At 34.3% G+C, this 24,957-nt stretch overlaps 1 pseudogene; it reads right to left on the bottom strand.

Annotated features, from left to right (window-relative positions):
- Positions 1-21,881: 21,881 nt before the first annotated feature.
- Positions 21,882-23,688, bottom strand: LOC149551900 (mitochondrial arginine transporter BAC1-like; annotated as a pseudogene).
- Positions 23,689-24,957: the final 1,269 nt, after the last annotated feature.

Genomic DNA, 24,957 nt, shown 5'->3' with positions numbered 1-24,957 from the left:
TTTAATGTTTCTAATTACTTTCCATTCAGTGCATCTAATTGTTCCATGAAGTAAAATTGATGTTTCGATTCATCTGGCAAAGTCCTATTTTGAGCAAATGTCAAATCTGCATTTTTCACCAGTGTCAAACAATGACAAGAGGCCTTGTTTGCATCCGAATATCTTGCACCTAGAAATTTTTTGTGATTTACCACTTTGGAAATATCTAGTGTCTATACCCAAGAACCTATGTTTCAAATTTTGAGTCATTTCGAGTTCGTTTGACTAGGTTTTGAACCCTTCAAAGTTGGTAGTTTACTATTTTCATGCTTTTGAAATTTGCACATAATTCTAGGAAGCCCTATTTGAAATGCTATAATTTTGACCCAATTGACCCATATGTTGAAATTCCTATTGTGTTGCATTGTAGACATCAGAAAATTGTTATGTTTCAAGTTGTATCTCATGACGAATCCGTTGATCAATTTTCAAACACGATTTTAAACACAATTTCTATCTTTTATTGGTGTCAGTATTTGTAGATTGATCAGTACCCCTATTCGTGACATTATAACTCCTAATTTATGATTTCCTAAATCAATGAATTGTACCATCATGTTGTCTATTGAAAATACTTCAAGTGTGTCAATTTTTAAGTCTTGAAAAATCCATTTGCACACTTTTCCAGGTCCATTCCATTTGCAAAAATCGCTTTTCAGACATTGTTTCCAGTCTATAAAATTCTGAGTAGCCCACTTTGACCCCTCATCATTTGTGTCCAATTATTTTTCATGATCCTAGATCATAGATCCATACTCTCCTCATGGTAGAGAACCAACGTCCCAAGTTTCGTTCTCCCATGTGCTCATTTGCCCAATTTTTAAAGCCAAATTCGAACCCAGTTTATTGCTTTCTAATGTGTTTACTTGCAGGTAATTCTAAGAAGGCAACTTTGACAGCGAATATCTTTTGACCCCAAATTCTTCATGAGATGAGATTTGACAGGGTGCAAGTATGTAGAGTATGGATTTAGTGTGCTAGATTTCAGGGCTTGGTCAAAGGTTTGGGTCAATTTTTAAGGCCAATCAATAGACCTTCTGGCATTAAATTAACAGTTTGCAGAAAGAGATAATTGTTTCAAAACAAAAATATTTTAGCCGGACCCACTTTGGGGTCCAACTAATTACATCAGACTGATAAGAGGAAGAGATGATTATTTATCGAGCAACATAGTCGAAATAGATATCCACACAAAGAAAATAATAAGCAAAGCACAAGAAGTATTGTTGAGCAAGGAAGAATTCAAACACTTTCCCAGAATGGCCAAGCCAAACACTTACAAGAAGCAGCCTCTCACAGTTGATGTTGATAACTTCTCTATCCAAAGCAATAACTCCATACATGCAAAGGAGACAAGAGCAAACATAAAAGGAAAAATGAGCCTAGAAAGTCAAATAGAAAGTGTGGGTTAGAGTATTCCACTATCCAAGTAGGCCAATTCAAAGAAATGTATAAAGATGCCAATGGAGACTATAAGTTGTGGGGTTGCAGCATAGTCAAATAACTCAATGCCAAAAGCAAGCACATGGCTACAAATAAAGAGCTCAATCACAATAAAAAAAAACTCATTAATCGCATACTGTTCAACAAAGTGATTAGATAGAGATCTAAAATGCAAAGAATTACAAAATGAAGCTAAAAAAACAACGGTGACTGGTCATAATATATGTAGCAGGGACATTTAATGCAAGGGGAGTTGGAGACTTTGTTGATGAAAAAATAGCCCATGGCTTGCACGAAGCTTGAGACTACAGACTGGAAGGCATTGCAAAAACCACCAATAAAGATAGGGTAGTGATGACAAGGATAAGATACAGAGGCTTGAAGAGACTATCTGCTTTCTAAAGGTTATGTTGCAAAAGCAATGTGAGAAGAAATGTGTTGGTTCACATAGATGCATTCATTAGGCAGATGAAGACATTAGAAGTATGCTTGGTCAAACAAGCCGAGTAGCTTACAAAGTTTTTTGTCGATGCAAAGTGAAGAGCTTTCTCAGAGTAGCTTTCATGAAAGAGATTGATGCAATGTTGTTACCTATCATTCAAAATATCCTTGTGCATATACATGGCTTCTTTAGAATTTTGTACTTGGTGAACATAGTTTGAGGCCATCCTGTGAAGTGCCAATGACAGTAAAGGCTTGCAATATTAGTGCATGTGGCAATTTTGCTGTGATAGATACAGAGGAAGGGTGGATAAAGTGACTCAATCTCTAATTAGGGTTCAACCAAGGCAGCTATATTGATACAGGGGAGCCACCTTGTAGAAAGAGATTTATAAATTTGTTTTGAATTTGATGGCATTGGAAGGTAGTCTACAGGGAATAGATCGACTACGATGATGGGTATCTCATGAGATTCCATGTGCAAGAGTTACAAGAACATTTGGTTACCTTGCACCAAAGTATGCATATTCAACTTTTCCATTAAACTCAAATCTACCCAAAATGCAAGAAAATTGGCCATTCAATTCATATATGTGGGCACAATTCGTAGTTGATGAAGTAGAGAATAGAAGCCCTCGAATCGGTGGTGCTTTCCTTGCTTTCCCTTTCCAAAGAATCTCAAAATTTGATCGAGTGCATTGAGAATGTGGTTGCATTTTCCTTGGAAGCTTTGGGGGCCATGATGTCGATCAGGGGTTTAAAAAACACTCAAGTGGAAGATGATCCTGTGGCCAGCGTGGAGAACTATCTAGGTAATGTGCTTAAGCTTGAAGGTTACTTGAAATTTCTCGTAGAGAATCTACCCCTCGCGTTAAGCTTGTTACAAGAGGTCATTTGGATCTCTAGCTCTAGTTTTTTTTTGGTAAGAATACAATGGAGAAACTAAACAATTGCGTTGAAGCTTTACGGAGGAATTCAAATGAACAAAGGCAACTAACTAGTGAGACGTAAGAGCAGAGGAAGCCCCTTTTGTTTGTTTATCCCACATTCTATGTGAGGATGTTTTAAATGGAATTTAAATACAAATGCACTCAAATGCATAGTGTCTTTAAGATAGTGCCCTTTGGAAGGGAAACGCTCATGCACGTGGGGCCTGCTGTGGCTAGGTGGCATGCTGACCCAAAATTTTGACTGGATGATAATGCATATTTTTTAATAAAGATGCTCCCTTGATGATTTGGTAGATCAAATGCAAGAGGCGCAGGATTGCACCACATGGCACATCCTGTGGCTAGTACTTCCCTACTTGGGGAAGTTGCCCATAGGATAAATAATGTGAGAATGCACTCGGGTGCCATGTCGTAGTGGGCCTGGGATGCATGGTTAGGTGGTACTCCAGAACAGGCTCAGGTGGGAAGCACAAGATTGTGACACGTGTCATGATCCAACGATCAACGCATGCCCACTTTCTGAAGATGCACATGAGTTAAAAAGTGTGGAAAAGTGGGATGTTGACACGTGTTAGTGAGTCCCGCTCAGATGATGATGTGGTGATGATGAATTAGGGTTCTCTGAGTGATGACTGTGTAGGTTGGCCAATCACGAAGCACCACATGGCACCTGTCAAATTTGAGTTGACCCCAAAATTGAAGGGGGTTAAAAAAATTATAATTTTAAATTGTCTTCTAAAAATATTTTTCAAAAGGGTTTGAATGTGCAAGATTTTTTTTAATCAAAAAGGCAATAATTCTAAAGTTCAAACTTTGGGAATTTTAAAATTTTTTGCAAAATTTGAAGTTGCAGACCTAAGTTTTAGTAGAGGGGGACAATTTTTGAACTAAGATTTAGGAGGTTTCTGAGAGGTGAACATAGTAGTATTATATATCGCCGAAATCGCGAGAATCTAAATTTTTGCATTATGCAGTTAGTTTCTACACAAGAAGTAGCCTATTCGAGCTATACAAGGTTTTCTCCTAGATTCCTAAATTGCAACCGAATTCAAGTATCAAAGTTCAAAACTAATTTCTAGTAAGGTAATGACCTGAATATAGGTAAAAGACCATGAAAATGTAGTCTGGGGAAAATTTGATTACTTTCAAGTCAGTTGAATCAAGGTTTTCTCAGCATTCTTAAGGCAAATTAGATATTTTGGCAAGCAAGAGGTTTTCATCATTCAAAAATAGATATTTATGAATCAGTTACAAAGTAATGATGAAACCAAATCAGATCAGAACAGAGAGGGTAGAAAGAGATTGCTTTAGGAATTCTGAGTGGACACTTGTCAGACATACAATAGATCCGAGAATTCACTTCTTCCTATATCATTCCCTTTCTTTCTCATTGTATAGGTTCCAGTCTTTTGGAGAAAATTAGCACACTACTGTGATACCGTGGTTTTGGTTCCAATCTTGATGCATTCCCAATACTGAGACACCATATTTTTCAATAGAATTCTCTTGTATGAACATCATTAGGAAGGTTAATATAGATAGTTTAGATCTGTTAGGTATTTCCATGTTTTCATTTTCATGCATATGACTATATTAATTTCAGGGAAATAAATGCAAAGAGTAGTAGATGATTGCTTTTTAGTTGAGTGTTGTCTCCTTTATCAGTGATCTTCAATGTTTTATAATCTTTGACATAGAGCTTAGGTTGTAGTTGCAATCCCTTAAGGTTGTATGTTATTTCATTGTTTCCTGTAACTCAAAGGGTTATGTAAATGCTTTAGGAAAATAAATAGGGTTGAAAGTTTACTGATGGGGATATCATGTAAGAATGAGGTTCAGATTGAGCATAGGTGTCTATTTACAAGTTAAATAGATCGATCAGATATCTAAAGATAAAAATATATCTTAGATATTCATATGTTTGTAATTAATTCATGGAATTGCCCAATAGATAAGGCACTAATCAGTTATAGGATCATTAGGTCTTATTGTTGCATATTAGGGGTTTGCTAAAATCCACATTATTTATCAAATGTGTTTTACCCTTTCATGTTGAAGGACCTAGATGTAATGCCCTCACTCAGCTTCTGAGATTCATAGATCTGCATTTAGCTATTGTAGATTGATGTCATTTCAAAATTCATTAGGAGATATAAGGGTTTTCATCTACTTAATAGATTCAGGGATATGTTTTTGCACTGTTACGATATCAATTGAATTTGAGGTCTACCCACCTAGGTTTAGCAGAGCCTGAAGTAGAAGAAGGGTCATGCCTTATAGTTGGCCCGGTGTCTGAAATGGCATGTTGAAAATGGGAGTTAGCTGCCCCTAGATGTGTCATATTATCATTGGGATAATTAAAAACCCTCCAGCATTTTCAAACACCAACAAGTTTTCTTGTCCCTATTGAGGTGGAAACCTTTGGTAAAGATAAAAATAGTTGCAGATCTTTCTTTTGGCATCAAAGTGTGGGGCACACTTTTTTTAATCTACCTAGGGAGTTTGATACAGGAGCATTTTGCATGGTAAAATTTATTTATAAAAAAAAAATTGTGGAGGAGAGAGAAAGTGACGAAAATAGAAAGAAAATAAAATTAAAAAAAGAGAGAAAAAAGGAGAAAAGAGGAATTTCTATTTTCAAAAGTGTATAGGTAGCATAAATAGAAAAATAGTTGTCATTCGATTTATTGAAGTGTGTAGATGGCATCTTAGAAGTTTGTGGAAAGTTCCTGAAATCATGCATTTAATATTTGTTGTGATCCACAAAAGAAATGTAATTTTCTAATTGGGCCACATGGTGGTGCTTGGTTGTATTTGGGTGGGAATTTAATATTTGTTTTAAGGTAGTTGTATTTACCTTTTATCCCACATTGGTTGTTTTTGTAATGTCTTGGGTTGGAAGTGCCTATTTAAGCAAGGCTTATGATCATTTTTAATCAAGTTTGAGAAGTAGAAGTCTTCAAGTTTAATTTCTTGTAGAACCTCTTGGTGTACAAGCTAGTTGGAAGCTCTTGGTTTGGAAGCTCTCTAATATTGTAGGAATTTGGAATTCTCTCATTTGGAGAATATTATAAGGATTTCAAGTATAATAAAATTGCTTGGGAAGCATTTTGTCATCTCTTTTTCTCCATATTGTTTTATTCTTGGTTATGAGTTGGTAGGGTGGTGTGGCCCTTCATCAGTTGATTAGTTTGGTTTGCCATCAATGCCAAAGATGGATATTATTAGTAATTTGATTGAAAAGATCATTATTGAAGAAGAGAGACTGTTGTGAAGAGAGAGATTGCTGATAAAGAATGTTTTAAATCATTTTTTTGTCACTAATTTCAAACCTACTATTTGTTGGAATGACAATTGCTTATAAGATCTATGTACTATCACTTAGTTGATTGATGAAGAGGATTTAATCAACAAGATGTAACAAAAGCACCTAAGGGAAAGGTTGAGTTATGGTTTTGTAATGAAGTACAAGGATTAGTTAAGACAATGATAGAATGATGTATTGATAGTATGGTTGAAGATATAGATGTGGCCACACTTAAAAAATCTAGAAGGATAAGTTGTAACAAAGATGTCTGCAAAGCTTGACTAAGTTCATTAGTGGGTGCCGAGCAAGCTAATTCATGCTAAAAAAAATTTAGTTAGTGTCGAGAAAATGAAAAATCTAGTGTGTGTCAAGTGATACAGAAGGTGCCGAGAAAAGTAATAGGTGTGAAGCATCAGAAAAATTAATAGAAGCCGAGTGAATCCATAGTAGATGCTGAGCATCAGTAAAATGTAGTTGGTGTCGAGTAATAAAATATGTACCGAGCACCAAAATTTAAATAGTGTCGAGCTGTTGCATTATTTGAAAAGTCAATGGTTCACCAGATCTGAGCTGACAAGTTTGTCATTTTGAATTTTGTGAACCAAATGGAAGATAAGGATGATGAGTTGGTGGCATAGAATTTTAGATAAACCATTCTTGGGTGAATTCAGGAGGATTCTTCATGATGTTTCTAGAAGGACAAGATATGGGTTAGATTCATTGAATCCTACCTAACCCATTCAAACTAAAATTAAAAGCGGGAAGATTTGAGAGGGAAAAGTATTCCAGACTTCTATTTAAGGATTCACAAACCAAGAAGCAAGTGTTACTGGATCATAGTTGTTGAAAGGTGTTAAGGAGAAGGCATCGAGGAGGAAGGAATAGAGTATAGAGACTCCACCTCGATAAGTGGCCATATAGGAGATTACATTGGTACATCAAGTGTGGAGACTCAAGGAGACAAAGCTTGAAAAGAGGACAAGTTGTTAGAGCTATAGAGTCTGAAAGCTAGCTAATGTTGTCAATTGAACAAAGATCTAAAATCTGCAAGTTAAGTTGTGATTTGTATTAGGTCAAAAGTCCTTCTTGTTACTCTCTAACAATTGTATCAGTTAGGGTAAAATCCTATGGACTTAGGTTGGTTTAATATCTATTTGTAAATCCTTTAACAGGGTGGCATTCCAAGTGAATGTTCTAAAGTTCTCTAACCAGGCCCACTTCTAACAGGGTGGTTAAATCCTATAAATAGGTCAAATTTAATAGTGTGTTGTAGCCTTTAACAGGGAAAGTTTTTCATGGGGCATCACTTTAGAATAGTGAGAATTGAGTAGCATGTTACTGGTGGTTTTTCCCAAACTGGATTTCCACATAAGTCATTGTGTTATGTGTTGATTCTTCATGTGTTATTCTTGCATGTTGATTTTTAGTAACTTGATAAGTAGGAAAGTTTAAGCTTGGATGCATGAATAGTTTAATGGGCTTACTTTACTTGGTGAAAAAGATCTATTAGGACATTTGGACCTTGAATAACTAATTCACCGTCCCTCTCAATTATTCTAAAGCATTTCTAACACCCTTTCTCAACTCAGACAAAATTGGGTAATTCCAATTAAATGGAATTTAACTACAAAAAAGCTACTAGGAATTAAAATAATTAAATCAAATATGAAATTTCCATAAAATTTTAAATCACAATATTTTTAAAAAAAATTTGTGACAAATGTGAACCTCTAAATGTACAGGCATGCTCACATGTCTAACTACATAATGCGTATGTGTCTAGATTTATTAAATCACCAAAGGATTTAATTAAATAGTTAAATAGGATATGTTGACCATACAGGGATGACATTGGCTAGGTAACAACAACCAAATCACTAATTCCGTGTGCCACCGTCAAGGATATAAATATTGCATACTAAACAACACAATCAAGTGAAATTACATATAATAATATAGACAAAATAATAAATGCATTAAATCTTTTAAGTACTCATTTAATCACATTAAAATAATCTATTTAAATCACTCACTGCATCATAGAACATCTCAAAGAAAGAATGAAGTAAATAACTGAAGCATCAAATCAAAGTATGTAGAATCTAATAAGACCATCATATAATCATAATAGAGTATATGTTCAAATACAAAATAAGTAGATATCATCATAAAGAATCATGTAACATCAATAAGCATCATCATGTAGATATGATCAAACTAAACAACATAGCATCTAACATCTATGATACTAGCTGATCAAAATATAGTATCTGACCATCAATTTTGTTGGTGCTTTGAAACTTTCCAGTTCCAAATTATCCTGATGAGAACAAGATACATCTAGGGATAGCTACTTCCCATCTTTAACATACCCTTTTAGACATCAGGCCAACTATAGGGCTAGAATCTTCTTCTACTTCAAGCTTTGCAAAACCTAGGTGGGTGGATCTTGGATTCACTTATATGGTACTAGTGCTAAAGCATACACTTGAATCTAGCAAAGCAGATAAAATCCTTAATCTTCTAACACTTATGCAAAGTTCTCAGACATGGAATAGCTAATAACATGGCTAAAGAAATTTCTAAGCTAAATTCCTTCAACATTAAAGGGAAAGATATATGATTAATGATGATTTTAGAAAAACTCCAAATATGCAGCAATAAGAACAAGTTTATCCTATAGCTAATCAGTGCCTTATTTATTGGGCAATTCCACAAATTAAACACATACATCTGTGATACCAATGACATATTCCATACATCAAGATATTATATCTATCTTATCACTATGTGAATTAGACATTGGTGTTCATAAAGACCTCATCCTCATGAAATATCCTTCTCAAATAACCAACAACCCTATCAAATAAATCAAGCATTTACTTGGCCCTTTGTTCCAACAGAAAAATATATCAGACATACAACCTTAAGGGGATGCAAATGGGTCTTAATTCTTTGTCCCTAAACCACATAAGATTGTATATTACATAGATACGAGACAAGAATATGAATGAAACTAAAGAGATTCTTGCTCATTTTATATTCATTTCTTTGAAAGTATAGATTTAGATGCATGTAAAACAACTCATAAAACCACTAAGTAGATTAGAACTAGCTATATTATCTTAATTTCTATTGTTCATACAAGGGAAATGTGCTAAAGAATGTGGTATCATAGTGATGAATACACATCAAAATTGGAACCCTAGTCTCACAAATCTAAGAAAACTCAAGATTAGAACCCACATGGTATCACAACAATGAGAAATTTTTTCTAGAACTGGAACCCCCTCTACAATGAATAAGAAAGAAAGAGATATAGGAAATGAATGAAATATTGAATTTAATTTGAAAGTGACATGTGTCCACTTGAATCTTCATTTCTTGCTATTGTAAAACATCTCTCATCTTTCTACCCATGAAATTTGATATGATTTTCATCATTATTTTGTAGCAAACCCAAAATATCTCTTCCTTAAAGATGAAAACCCTTATGTTACCAAAATATCTAAAATGCATCATGAAATTCTGATAATACCTTGATTTAACTAATTTGGATGTGACAAAATTCACCCATAATTACCTTCATACTGCCTTTTATGTTCATTCAGTTCACATTTCACTAGAAATCAAATTTGAACTACCTCAACTGAATGAAACTAAAAAATGGACACCTGAGACAAATCCTTGCATAACTTGAACCAATGGCCTCCTATGTAAAAAAAAATCCAAAAAATAAAGTTTTTTCCCTCTTGGTTCCAGTGATATATAATACTGCTATACTTGCTTACTGGAAATGCCTAGAATATCAAATTGAATTTTAGGCTCCAATCAATGCTCTTTGGTCTACACCTCATTTTAAATTTTAAATGCAAAAGTTAAAAATTTCCAAAGTCCAAACTTTAGGATTAAATCAAAATTTATTTAATATTCTTGTAGCATGTTCAAAAAGGGAAAATAATAAAAAATTATTATTTTTATGCAATTTGGCTTTTTCCTCCAAATTTCCATTTAGGTCAAACCAATTTGATTGATTGTAACACGGGTCAACATGCGATTTGCCCAATTTTTGCATAGTCACCTAACACCCACCACTTGGGCACCACATGTTACAATCTCATTCATCACATGTCCTACCACGTGGCGGTTGCCATGTCACTATCCCAGTCAACATGTTGCCACATCATCATGATATAGCAATACATAGCACTTGAGGACATGTCATCTACCTAGTCATTAGCTTATCACCATGCCATGTCAGTTGCCACATCACTAGCCTCTATGTTGTATGACACTTTAGTATGGTGCCATGTCATCATAACATATAGATGTCATGACACATGGCACTATCTGCCATGTCAGCACCTCATTTCTTGTGCTAGGTTAGGGTCCTTTGCCACGTGCCATTTTACAATTGGTCCTACTAGATGCAATGTGTCATGAGTCAATTGGTCCGTAAATCCAAATCATCAGATGATGTCATCATCTTTGTATATGTATATTTGGTCAAAATTTGACATCTCTCCAACTGGCCAAGTGGGCCCCATGTGCAAGCTATGTGTGGCTTAAAAAGTTGTGTCTCTTAAGATAGTTGATAAGAGTGCACTTAGGTATTAAAACATTAGAAGTTACCTTAACCCACCCAATGTGGGACTAAAAACCTATCTTATGTTTCTTGCACTTCTTGCAGGGCTTCCACAATAGATAAAGATAATCACACTATTATTCCTCTTGAGCATACTATGTCTATTTTGAGAATGATCTCTTCCATCATGAACTGCACTTGAATTGTCAACCTAGGGATGTAGAACTTGAAATGGGTCAGCATAATATGTGCACTAAGTTCCTTTAAGTCTTAACATCTATGCTGCAAGAAAGTAAAATGTGTAAAAGGAATCTATACTACTGATATAAAATAGTAAGCATGCTTGGACTAACAAAAAATAACTATAGAAAACTTTTTAAAATGAATTTTAAGCTAGTTAACAATTCAAACATCCATTGTGATCATTTTCTACAAGTGCTGTAGGAAATTTCATAGTAATTATGCTACTGGACTAATACATTAAATCTATCTTAAAATAAGAAACTGCAAGAAATAAATCTATTCCACCTTCTAAGTGGGCTCCCGTGGTTGGCTTCAACTAACTAAGAACACAACAGGTATTCCAAAATCACTTTCTCATTAGAATTATTCTTTTGCTACATGGCTGAATAATTCGTAGAAAATAGAAAAGAGAAACTTTAGAATCCCTCTAACTAACTAACTAACTTCCCCCTCTTTCCTTATATATAGAGAGAATTGGAAATTATTACATAACATAAAAATCATGAGCAAACATTTTCAGAAGAAAAAGGTGGAATATCAACCATGACTTTAAAACATTGATTGAGTAATAGAATAATAGTACACAAATAATGTAGCAAGTTGGGTCTCCTAGAAATAACTCTTCTTATAGATGTGGCTTAACACTGAGAACTGACCTACGCTTCTCATACTATGATCAGTCTTCATTACTCCTTATTTAATATGATGTTCACCACTCTTTGTGCCACTTTTCCATTTTCTAAAAATTAGAAACATTCAAACACATATGCACAACAACATTTCTACTCTTATTCAAATATTATAACATAACTTAAAAAATTTATATGAAATACTGCACTTTATATATAATATTAAGCAAGGTTTGTCATATCCATTATCCATAGGTTTAATAAGTTCTAGCTACATTCAACATAAGACAAATATGTTGGAAATGTTTTTCACAAGGCTCAAAGAGTAAGTTCAGACTATAAAAATAGTATCAAATTTGAGACATTAATATGCCTCATCATTTTCCCCCCACTATGCAAATGCTTCTCCTCAAGCATTATACTTCTTTTCCTTTGCTCTAAAATCTCCTACTATAGTCTTCCCCTATTTCTCACTTCTGAAGGTGTAGAAATATCCTCTGGTTCATCTCCAATGCTCACCCAAATGTTCTTCAACTAATGGATCTAACCTGGTAGCATTATTTTCATATAGGGGCCAGAGAAGGGTAGGAAGTTGAAAAGTTAGTGGCATCCATGGCTCTTTCCTAAATTTCCTTCCCAATTGCATATATTTAGCCACTCTATTAACTGCTACCTCAAAGTTAATAGGGTTGTGTGGTTCAGCCTTCTTGAAAGGTTTAGGCAGTTGACTCCATCTATTTCTAAGCCCTACAATTGCTCTTTGTTGTGTGAAATTAGGAAGTGTCTAATATTTTCTATAAACTTTTTCCTTTTCTTCAAATAGTTTTTCTCTAGTTTCTAGTTTTGGCCTTCCACAAGTTAATTTGAACCAATCTCTCAAGAGATCATAAGGCTTATGGGGTTCAGCCCAGAGTGGCAATGGTTCAAAATTTTCAAGTTCCCTATAGGTATCCAATTATCTATCATAATTTGTTTTGTTATGCATCCATGACATTAGAACTCTTAAGTGAGCATCCCTTATGTAAAGTAAAGGATTCCACTCTATTTCATGTGGAATTATGAAATTATGCAAATAGAGCTCACACAACAAGTTCTTTTGTTCTTGAGCATTCTTAAATTCACAACCAATATTTCTCATTGTCATCATTAACTAAAACAAAAAAAATTGTTCTTTTAAATAAATAACATTCACATTTGAGGGTGGTCTACAGGCCATAACCTAATCAACTAACTTCAAAGCTTTATTGATTTGTTGCTTCTATTCTTCTAGTTGCTCCTTTAATGATTCAATTTCCTCATCTCTGTTAAATATTACCTTCTACATCTGTTTTCTTTCTTGCTTCCACAAGGTTTTTTGAAAAATAAAATGATTGTATAGACCAAAAAATATTGACTAAATTGTGGATGACAAAAATTCTTGAGCTTTAGATTTCATCTTTTATTCTTTGGCAACTTCTTGGAAATGTTGGGTGTACCAGGAAGATTTATAAGGTATAAGAGAAACATTAGAATATTCAGGGACTGATAGCATGGCAGGTTGATCATTGTTAGGGGCTTTTTTTGGAATAGTAGTAGGATTTGATTTGTACATTTCCTGTTTCCCTTATGATATCTGCTTCATAGGTGCATTTTCAAGTGTTTCTACATTTTGGGTTTCTAATTACACATGAGAATCATCTAGGAAATTTTCAGCTATCAATTCTATGTGAGAATTGAAATTGGGGCATTTGGATTTCCAATGGAAATGAGGGCTTTTCCATATTGGAAGCTCTTTAGCTTCAACCATTTTACACGTCCATTTTGGTTTAGGCATGGCTAGAGTAGATGCTACAGGAATAGTTGCTATAGGAATAGACCTTTTCCTTTTTTTTACTTTAACAAAGGGGTTTTGGACTTCCTTTTCAAGGTTAGGGCTTTCTTCACTAACCTTACACTTGTCCTTTTTCTGTAGAAGAACTCAGTATAACATCCTCTAAAATAGGTTTAGCTAGCTTTTTTGGAGAGGGTTCTTTTTCTGGTTTAGCTAGATTTTTACTCAGCTCTGTGATTTCTTCCTAATTTTCTATATTTTGAGGAACATGGTTAGCTTGAGGCTATAAGGTCTTGGATTCAACAAATTTTTCTGATGAAATAGGGGAGGAATCCCTAAGAGATCTTTCAACTATAAGTTTAATGAGGGCATGATGGAAAACATAATTTTCCTTTCCTTTTTGAGTTTCCTTAGCACTTATACACAACATATTATAAAGAAAGTTGGGAACATTAACTTGCATGTTATGTCTTATGCAACTGAGAAATTTAAAATGATGAGCATGCAAGTTTGAAAACTTTCCTTCAAATGTTAAATACTTGATAATGTGGATATGGAGGAGAAAGAGAAAGTCTCTTACATCCTTGTTTGGTAATGTCCAGTTGAGGGTCACCTGACTAAGAGAATTGTGCCCTGAGGACCTAGCATCATGTTCATTTGGATAATGTTTCCTAATTGCTAGTAATCCTGTGACTTCCTCTATCCTTTCTTTGGTAGCAATCACTCTTAATCCTCAAACTGAGTCTTCCCTTTCATCAAATGTCATCACTCCATTGCCACTTCTTCATTGAACTTTGTTAATTGTAAGAAGTAACCAAGCCATCCCAAAGCATGAACTCACCAAACTACTTCAATTTTCATGAGTAAAACATTATGAATGACTAGCTCATACCTTTTTAACTCTCCCTTCATCTTCAAAATGTCTAGCTTCCACTCTCATCATTGTGATAAATTTTTGCCCCTTTTACATTTGCAAATTCCCTCTTTCTTTGAGTTTCAAACTAATCTTTATGAAAAAATTTGTATGTTGTTACTGCTTCTCTTAATAAGGACCCTTTGTTTCCAACGTGTAAAATAGTGATACATTAATAATGAAGGACATCAAGGCTTTAACTGAAGGTGTTCTCGCAATAACTCCTAGTCCTTTCAATTAGGCCAAGTATAAGTGATCTTTTCCCAAAAAACTCAATGAAAAGGTATGGCAGAGATAGAAATTTTTTCAAAATTAATGAAAGATATCAGACTACTGCCAAAGTATAGCCTATGAAAAGGACATGACTTAGGATAATGTGGAGATAACATTTAGAAATTAATACACTTTCTCGACCCCCCCACTAAAATTTGAGAAGCATCCACACTTTAAAAAAATTTAGTATAGGAATAAGAAATTGGTTTAAGTCTTATATGATATATATATAATGCAATATTATATATAAATATCAAAACCTATACTCTAAAAATGAATAAAGAGTAAAAGAAATTGTTATACCTAAAATTTGAGAGTGTACATTGGCATATAGGTTGATGAGGTGGCAAATGTTGATGACCATAGAAAGAGTGCTAACAAAATTATTTATTGAAAGCAGTAAAAATAGAATGTGTGGGTGATGTGGAGTGTGGGTGGATGGTAGATAGAGAAATGAGATGGGTTGATATGAAGAAAAAGAAAAGTGAATGGAAGAATGGACCTCATATTTAATGAGGTTTTATTATGAAGGCTCCTAAAATTTTGTCATGGTATGGCTACAAGAAGAACGTTTTCACCCTCTGCTATAGGAACTATGTTCATCGGATTTGATGAACTAGTTGGTTGGAATTGTTGCAGGAACTATGGTTTAGTCTATGGTTTATGATAGAGATGAAACCTATGGCCATTTACAAGTAACTTAAACTAGATAGGATCAATGGTTTTTAGTTGCACTGCACCATTGTCAAATACATGCTGAATTTCATAAGGCCCTAACCATTGAGTTTGTAATTTGCTTGGATTCTCTTTGAAGTGAGAATTGTAGAGGAGAGCCCAATCTTTTTCTTGGAATTTTTTATTCCTGATATGTACACCATGCCACTACTTTCACTATTGTTGAATAATTTCTATTCTTTCCAAAGCTATCTTTCTTATTTCATCCAACAAATTCAAGTGGAGAAGTCTCTCTTCGTGTGCTGCATGAAGATTGATGTACAACTCTAAAGTAGTGTGTAATGTTTTATACTCAAATTCAATAGGTAACATGGCTTCTTTACCATAGACAAGCTCAAATGGAGTGAATCTAGTTGTTTTTTCTATGTGGTCTTGTATGCCTGAAAAACTTCAGTTAATTTGCTAGTCCAATCCTTCTTGTGTATGTGCACTATCCTAGTTAGAATGGCTTCAGTTTCTCTATTAGTGACCTTTGCTTGCTCATTTTCTTGATGGTGATAGGAACTAGAATTATAGTGTCTTATATTGTATTCTTTCATAACCTTAGTGATCAGGTTTGATGCGAATTGGGCTCCTTGATTTGTAACAAGTTCTTTGGGGACTCCATAATAGGTGAATATTTCTTCATATAGGAATTTGGCCACTTTCTCATCTCTTGCATGTTTCATCGCTCTAACTTCCACCCATTTGGTTACATAATCTGTACATACTAAGATGTAGGATTTTCCATTTGATGGTGGGTCAATTAGACCCATGAAGTCCATACTTATTAAAAGGTGTGACTACAATATGTGGAGTGATCTCATCAATTTTGGTTGGTCAACCCATCCTCTAGCATTTGTCACAATTGGTTGTAGAAGTCACTACATCCTTATGTGAGATTGGCCAATAATATCCAATTATAAGTAACTTCAATATTCTTTCCTCTACAAAATTCCCTCCACATGGTTCATCATGAGAAGCATGCAGTATATCATATATTTCATCTTCCCTGACACATCTCCTCATAACCTGATCTAGTCCAACATAGAAGAGATTGTTATCTACCTAGGAATAATAAAAACTTTTCTCTACTAACTTCCTCCTTTCTTTGTGAGAGAAGTGTGGGGGCATTCTATTTGCAACAAGATAATTTTCTTTGTCTACATATCATGGTGTATGAGTTTCTATATGGAACAAATGCTCATCTAGAAAGGTATCTTCAATTAGAGTTGGATCTTTGGTAGTAATGTTTAATCTGGAAAAATAATCAGCAATGATGTTGGATTTTCTTGGCTTGTCAATAATGGTAATATCAAATTCCTGTAACAGCAAGAGTCATCTTGCCAGTCTTCTAGTGATAGCTAGTTTGTTCATTGAGTACCTTATAGCTAAGTGATCAGTATGAACAAAATTAGGATATCTAGTTACATAATCTCTAAATTTGTTCAATGCATAGACTATAGCTAAAAGTTATTTTTTAATTACTATGTAATTTAGCATGTGTCCATGAAGGATTTTACTAATATAGTAAATGGCATTCTCAATATTAGTAGGATTTTGTCCTAATACAACTCATATAGCATAATCTAATGCATCAATATGGATATGAAATGAAATTGACCAATTAGGTCCCTTTAAAACGGGTGCTATAGGGAGTTCCTTAAGCTGTAGGAAGGCTTCATCACATTTAAGTGTCCAGATGAATTCAACTTCCTTAATCAATAGTGTATACAAAGGACTAGCTATTTTATTGAAGTCTTTTATGAAACCCTATAATATCTAGCATGACCTAAAAAATATCTTACATATTTTGCTTTTGTAGGCATGGGCAGTGTTAGAATTACCTCTTTCTTAGTTGGATCCACTTGTATTCCTACAATTGATATGAAATGACCGAGCATCACTCCTTCCTACATGAGCATGAAACATTTCTCACTATTGAGTGGTAGATTATGTTCTTTACATAAGATAAGAACCTTTTCAAGATTTATCAAGGCTTATTCAAAGGTGACTCCAAATCTTGTGAAATCATCCATATATATTTCCATGCAATCATGTGATATATCAACAAAAATGTTGAACACAGGTCATTGAAATGTTGCAAGAGCATTACATAGGCCAAATGGTAAAACAAAATATGCAAAAGTACTCCATGGGCATGTAAATGTAGCTTTTTCTTAATCTTCAGGATTGATACTTGTTTGATTATAACCACTATACCCATCTAGAAAAGAGAAATATTTCTTTCCAGCCAGAGTGTCCAGAACTTGATCAATGAATGGTAAAGGAAAGTGATCCTTATTAGTTGTGACACAAATCTGCCATTTCCTTTACTAAGACAACTAAGAAGGATCACTTTAGTAGCTATAGTTTGGTGTCCTTTTCCTTTCTTCATTGTTGACCTTGAACAGTTAAGACAAATTTTCCTAAGGCCATCCCAAGAAGATTGATATACATCTCTATTAGCCATCAAGTCTAATGCTTCTATACAATTATCATTAATGACTCTCAAGAAGACTAGCTTTTGTGAATCCTTAGATAACACATGCTGAGGGTTCTTCTCTAGTGTATAAAAGAAATGTGAAACGTAGTCTTCCACTGTTTCTTCCTCCTTTTGTGATATTCTAAAGATATCATTTCCTCTTGAATCATTTTCTTTGCAATACTCTTTGTACTTTTCTAGAAATAGATTTTCATTTCATCCCTAGTACTTGATACATTGGCTCCTAAGTCCATGAACCATTGTAAAGTTGACTTTTTTAGTGTTGCTAGAAATAATTTGAGCTTATGGGCATCAATGTTCTAGTCAAAGCTATGATAGAGTATGTCAAACTCAAATAGGAAAGTATCAGGATCTTCAGTTGTAAGACCATAAAACTTTGGAAGAGCAAACTTGGAGTTATATTTTTAAGATTAGCATTGGTTACCAGGCTTGGGAGAGGAAATGGAAAAGAAGGTTGTGCCATTACTAGAGGTGTTTGATTATGAGGTTGCTGCTGAAAAGGAACATTGGGTACTGGATTGTTAACAACTAGAGGATTTGGAGTAGTACTATCAAGGAAACTAGCCAAAATTTCAGCAAAAGGTTGAAGACCACTTGTATCTAGAGGTTCTGCTACTGAGGATAATTCTATAGGAAAAATAGGTCTTGCATCCTCAAAAGGAAACTCAGCTTCTTCTTCAATTTCTTGGTTCAAATTCATAGACTCCCGTGGAAGAAATCCCCCATATTCATCTCGTTGTCTTCCTCTTCGATGCATGCAATTAAATTGGTGACTTGTTAATCAAGCATAGAATCTTTTAGTTTCTAACTAACACACTAATATAAAAATAAAGGACTCATGAAGGTTCCTAGTTTGACACCATCCTTGGCAATGATGCCAAAAATGTAGGGCTTCCACAATAGATAATGATAATCAAACTGTTATTCCTCTCAAGGATACTATGTCTATTTTGAGAATTATCTCTTCCATCATGAACTACACTTGAATTGTCAACCTAGGGACATAGAACTTGAAATGGGTCAGCATAGTATGTGCACTAAGTTCCTTCAAGTCTTAACATCTATGCTTTGGGAAAGTGAAATGCGTAAAAGGAATCTATACTATTGATATAGAACTGTAAACATGCTTGGACTAACAAAAGATAACTATAGAAAATTTTAGAAAAGGAATTCTAAGCTAGTTAACAATTCAAACATCCACTATGATCATTTTCCACAAGTGTTGTAGGAACCTTCACAATAACTATGTCATAGGACCAATACAGTAAATCTATCTTAAATTAGGAAATTGCAAGAAATGAATCTATTCTACCTAAATGTATTCCACCTTCCAAGTGGGCCCCCTCATTTGGCTTCAACTAACTAAAAAACACAATAGGTATTCCAAAATCACTTTCTCATTAGAATTATTCTTTTGCTACATGACTGAATAATTCATAGAGAAAAAAAAAGTAACTTCAGAATCCATTTGACTAACTAACTAACTTTCTCCCTCTTTCCTTATATATATAGAGGATTGGAACTTATTACATAACATAAGAACTGTGAGAAAACATTGTCAAAATAAAAAGGTAGAATGTCAACCATGACTTTAAAACATTGATTGAGCAACAGAATAATAGTCCACAAATAATGTAGCAAGTCAAATCTCCTAGAAATAACTCTTCTCATAGATGCAGCTTAACACTCAAAACTGACCTGCACTTCTCATGCTACAATCAGTCTTCATTACTCCTTTAATACTGTGTTCACCACTCTTTGCACCACTTCTCCATTTCTTAAAAATTAGAAACATTCAAACACATATGCACAACAACATTTCTATTCCTATTAAAATATTAGAACATAACTTAAAATATTTATATGAAATATTGCACTTTATATATAATATTAAGCAAGGTTTTTCATATTAAAGAGATCAAATTTCCACAATCCATAGCAAAAATAAACTGATATATTTTTGGATTCGATTGTGTAAAGATTTTTTACCATCAACATTTCAAATCACACCAAGTGATCCATCATTAGGATGAAGAGATCAAGAGATGTCAAACAAAAACGCAAGGTTTTTCATATCCATTCACTAGTACATTTGAGGTCATTTTTCGACCATTATTGGTCAAAATTTTGACCCAATTTTTTACCAAATCTCGACCAAGTTCGACCAACCCATTGGTCGATAATTTTCTTGTTGAAATTTTGACCAATACATTGGTCAAAACCTTTGAAACATGTTGGCACAAGTTCTGCCAAGCATTGGTCAAAATTTTGACTAATGCTTGGTCAAAAACTGCCAAGTATTGGTCAAAATTTTGACCAATGATTGGTCAAAAATAGCCAAGCATTGGTCAAAATTTTGACCAATTCTTGGTAGAAAATTGTGAAGCATTGGTCAAGATTTTGACCAATTATTGGTCAAAAATAGCCAAGCATTGGTCAAAATTTCTTTGAGGCCTACACTTGTTGAGGTCCACTTCAATGATGACCCTTCTTGTGAAATTTTTGTCAAAAACCTTTCTAATGAGATAATGTTTTATGACCTCTTCATCAGTGGGATGGAACAGTAATAGGGAAGAGAATTCAATAATAGAGGCTCTTAACTTTAGTTACAGTCATGATATGGTTGATGCACAACTACCTCCTGGATTCACGTTCCATCCCACTGATGAAGAGCTCATAACACATTATCTCATTAGAAAGGTTTTAGACAAAAATTTCACAAGAAGGGCCCTTGCTAAAGTGGACCTCAACAAGTGTGAGCCTTAGGGAGGGTTCAATTCCCTCCTTTATTATTCACTATGCGTATAAACCTACACGCCCATTTGATCTTGAATGATGATATGTACTAAATGTTGGGTTTCTGTGTTGAATGCTCCAAAACCATCCATTTCATGCCTTCAACTGTACACAATGTCTTTCTAGTTTCTTTCTACTCGCACACCCATTTCATTTCATATGATCATCTAAAAATTGTGTCACTCTAAGCTCTCAACTGTTTTCTCTTGATTGATCATCTTATAATTGTTGAGTGGGAGCTTTGGGATAAGCTATAGGCATCCATCAAAGCATAAAGGATTTTTTTAGATGGTGTAGATGAAGTAGTAGCATTTTCCTTGGGAGACATGCTTGCAAAATGGAAGCATAGATAAGTCATGTGAATTATTTGACAGGATGCCTAAATGTAATGTGGTCATCAAAAGCCATGGTTGCTGGATATGCACAAAATAGATATATTGAGAGAATACATTTGCTTAAGTTGCAACTGCCCTAGTAGACATGCATGAAAAATGTGGAATCATAGGTAAGGTGTTTGAAATATTTTATTGATTGCCTCCATGAAATTTCATCTAATGGCAAGCCAATATTGCAAGATATGCATATTGATTTTTTGAATATATCTAGATGATGTAGTGACATTCTTGTTACTGCAGCCAATGCCACATATGTATAAAACTAGGATTCCAACTCTTGTTGAGGTTGTAAATTATGTTGAACATAGTCTCAAGCCATAATAGTTTTCTATCTGCCAAAATTAGAAAGAGAATCATACAAACTTGTGTGAGCTCTTTGTATTTTCTTTGATATGATATTCAAGAAAAGGATGAGAAACAAAACTCTAAATAAGCAGGCAAGCTCTCCATGTGCTCTACACCCCACAGGTAAATCTACTCTAATAAAAGAGGCAATCAAAAACCAGTTCACTTTGCATTTGTAACCTTGGGCAGGCTCTTAGCAACATGCTCGCATTAAACCTTTGATGTAAAGGAGAAATAGACAAGCTCATAACCCTCAAGAAGGCTTTCTTAGATAAGAAGTTTCTGAGTAGATAGAAATCCTCAATAATAATGTTGCTGCAATTTTCTTGTTTAAATCCAAACAAAGTTGTATTATCTTGGGCAGAGGAGACTACTGTTGTTTGTGGTTAAGTATCCTTTAGGTTAGTAGAATTACATGCAAACTAGATGTGACATTGTAGTAAGCAAACTGTAATAAGAGCTAGGAGCTTGCCTAGTGATTAGGGCTCGAGACTAGACACTGCATGAAGCATTTGTAGGCATTTGAGTCTGAAGTGTCACCAGCACAAAATCAAACTGAAAAAGAAATTTGGCGAATAAAACTAAATAAAAATAGTCCTCTTGAGTAAATATCACCATTGTATGAACAATACCATTACAGTGCACTATACTTGGTACAACTATATTGTTGGCTAGGTCCCATGACATAATGCCAGTTCCTAGGTACATTAATATGCCTACTTATCCAGGTATATCATTTTCTTATGGATAAATGACAATCTACTAAAAAAAGAAAAGACCACTTTTTACAAATTCACACAAGTATAAACCCATTCATCTCTTAAGGTAATGCTCTTACTACCATTTTACCCCCAATAAATTTTTTGTAAGTTCCCAAGTGACGATAGCTGTAGCATTAGTAGGGAAAGCTCTCAACAATATAGGCCCCAAGCCAACATATAATCCTCTAAAACTGAGTTCTCTATAAATATGCCAAACATAGAATTGGGAAATGGTTTCATGTTCATTAATATGGGCACTTATTGCTTTTAAATTCATCTATTGGTTATCTAAGACTACTTAGTAGAATAGATCCTAGACAAAAAGACAGAAGCTAAGTCCCATGGTATTTGAATATTTAAATTTTAATCTTTTAATTAGAACATTCTATATACCCACTATAAAATAAGCATGCAAACAATTGGTGTTAGTATCGTGAATGATAATTTTTTTATCTAGAACACAAGAGAACATGCAAATAAATGAATTAACCCAATTCAATAATCCAATCATCAATCCTAATAGATATACTAATTAATGTCATAAGAATCCAATGGCTTTGTAAGAGCCTAGTCAAAATCTTTATTAAAAATTAATTTAAAAACATTTTTTCTAGAGTAGAGACCATGTAAAAATGAAATTATATGTCCTACCATCCTGATTGTGTGTATAGGATTTTTGCTGGCATTAATATTTGGAGTTGTTTGAAAATGGGTTTTTGCAACATCAAGAGGCAAAATAGCTGACCAAAACTACAAAGAAAATTATAAGTTTTGTTGCACACATTTGATCTGCAAAAATTGAGTTTAAATACTTAAATTGAAATTCCAACATTAAGGTTACATACCTCAATTCCTGTAAGCCCACCAGAGACAACTCCAACTCCTGCTTCTATAAAAAGTTTAGAAGAATAGTTGATAAATTGAGAAGACTGGGAATTCATTTGGGGATTCACCTTATCATGGGTACTAATAAGTGAAAGCATATGATAATGATTCAATTCATAAGTACTGAAGAAAACTATGTTTCCAATAGACTCCCTAAAAAATGTAGTTAGGCCACCATGAAACAAACCTTGTACCTTGAAAATTATGCACTAATGAAACAATCAAATAGTATCTTGTATAATGAAGGATACCATGTGAAGCATTTATATTGCATGTCTACAACTACATACCAAATAGTAACAATAATTTAACACCTTACCCTTTCATTTCTAAGAGTTTGTAGTGCACAGTCTAGAAGCCCAGCATATATCTGCTGATGCTTTTTTAGTTGCCTGTTGTCATTCTCCTAAACTTGCAATCTACATTGCAAAACAACAAATAGTCAATGGTATGGAGTCTAGAGTTCAATTTATATACATACAATAGATACAAAGTCTAGTTCTTGTTACCTTTATCAACTCTGCTAGGCACAGTACAAAACTTATTATTGCTCCACCAAAATCCGTAGAAGGAACAACAATCTGAAGTTTTGGCTTGCCACTGCCAGGATCCCCTCCCTTTCCAAAGAACCACCATGCCAAATATGATTGCATTAGGACCGCAGACATAAACTACACACTACAAAGAGAAAAAAGTACATCAAACAGTCGCCAATATGCCTATGAAGATAAATCAATATGCCTACTTATCCAGGTATATCATTTTCTTATGGATAAAGGACAATCTATTGAAAAAGGAAAAGACCACCTTTTACAAATTCACACAGGTATAAACCCATTCATTGTGGGGAAGTAGAAAGAAAATTTAAAGTACTAGTGATGCAAACAAAAGTATCTAGCATCCAATCAAGTAATTCACCTTGAACATCCATCCAAGCACTCCATAACAAGTTGTTGGTGTGCTAAAACTTTTCTACTCTTCATAATTCTTGCAATTAACACATCAATTGCATAACGTCTATCTTTATCCACATCCTCAATCACCTTTTTTTCCTCATCCACTAGTTAAGCATTGGCCCTACATCAGAGATTTTGGTGCTTGATCACGAGATTGAGAAGCATGAAGACAAGAACAATGAGATTGCAAGGTTCTCAAGGTTAAGCACTCACCACTTGCTAAATAAAGGAAGCACCTTGCGGTCTAGCAACCCACGTGAAGTACCCAATTAAGAGGAGCCTACTAGAGAGTTGGTCAACACATTCTTTTTCATTGTTGAGATATTTTAGAAACCCATAACCCCAAATAGAAAAAGCAAAAAAACAAATTCAAGACCATTTAAGCTTTACCCAATAATAATATCCCAGGAGTCCAAGAACAATATTTGACTACAAGGGTGGTGACAAGAAGTGTGGGGCAACATCCCTTTAGACCATATAAACTCTTCTACAGTTCATGTTTTGAATGCCATAAAAACCTAGAATTAACATTAGAATCCATGGTTTGAATAATATAAAGTCTTAGAATCAATACAAAATCCATGGTTTGATTGCTATGAAAACTTAGGACCAATACTAAATTTCATGCTATGAATGTAATAAGACTCAGAGTAGTCATATAATGTTTTGTAACTCAATAGATTAAATGTGTTGTAGTAATTACCACTTGTGATGTAGCAAGATGTGCATGAACCTACAATGTTCATTATACCAATGGAAATCATCTCTTTATTACCATCAATATTGTAGTTCTTCAATAGTGCAAAAGTTCTACCAACTGCTATTCCTTCCTGCACAGGACTCATTTAAATCAGCCAGAGGTAATAAATTACCAGCCAATGAACATAATGCAAGGGATTAGCTCTTATAGTGAGTGTGATGATGCCAATTATCAGTCCTGCCTTCACAAGGGTCTTTAAATATTTG

This window comes from Cupressus sempervirens, chromosome 6 (assembly GCF_028749045.1).
Source record: "Cupressus sempervirens isolate cs-2001-9-10 chromosome 6, ASM2874904v1, whole genome shotgun sequence".
Classification (NCBI taxonomy): domain Eukaryota; kingdom Viridiplantae; phylum Streptophyta; class Pinopsida; order Cupressales; family Cupressaceae; genus Cupressus; species Cupressus sempervirens.
Note: the sequence above shows the minus strand (reverse complement) of the source record. Positions and strands in the feature narration are given on the sequence as shown.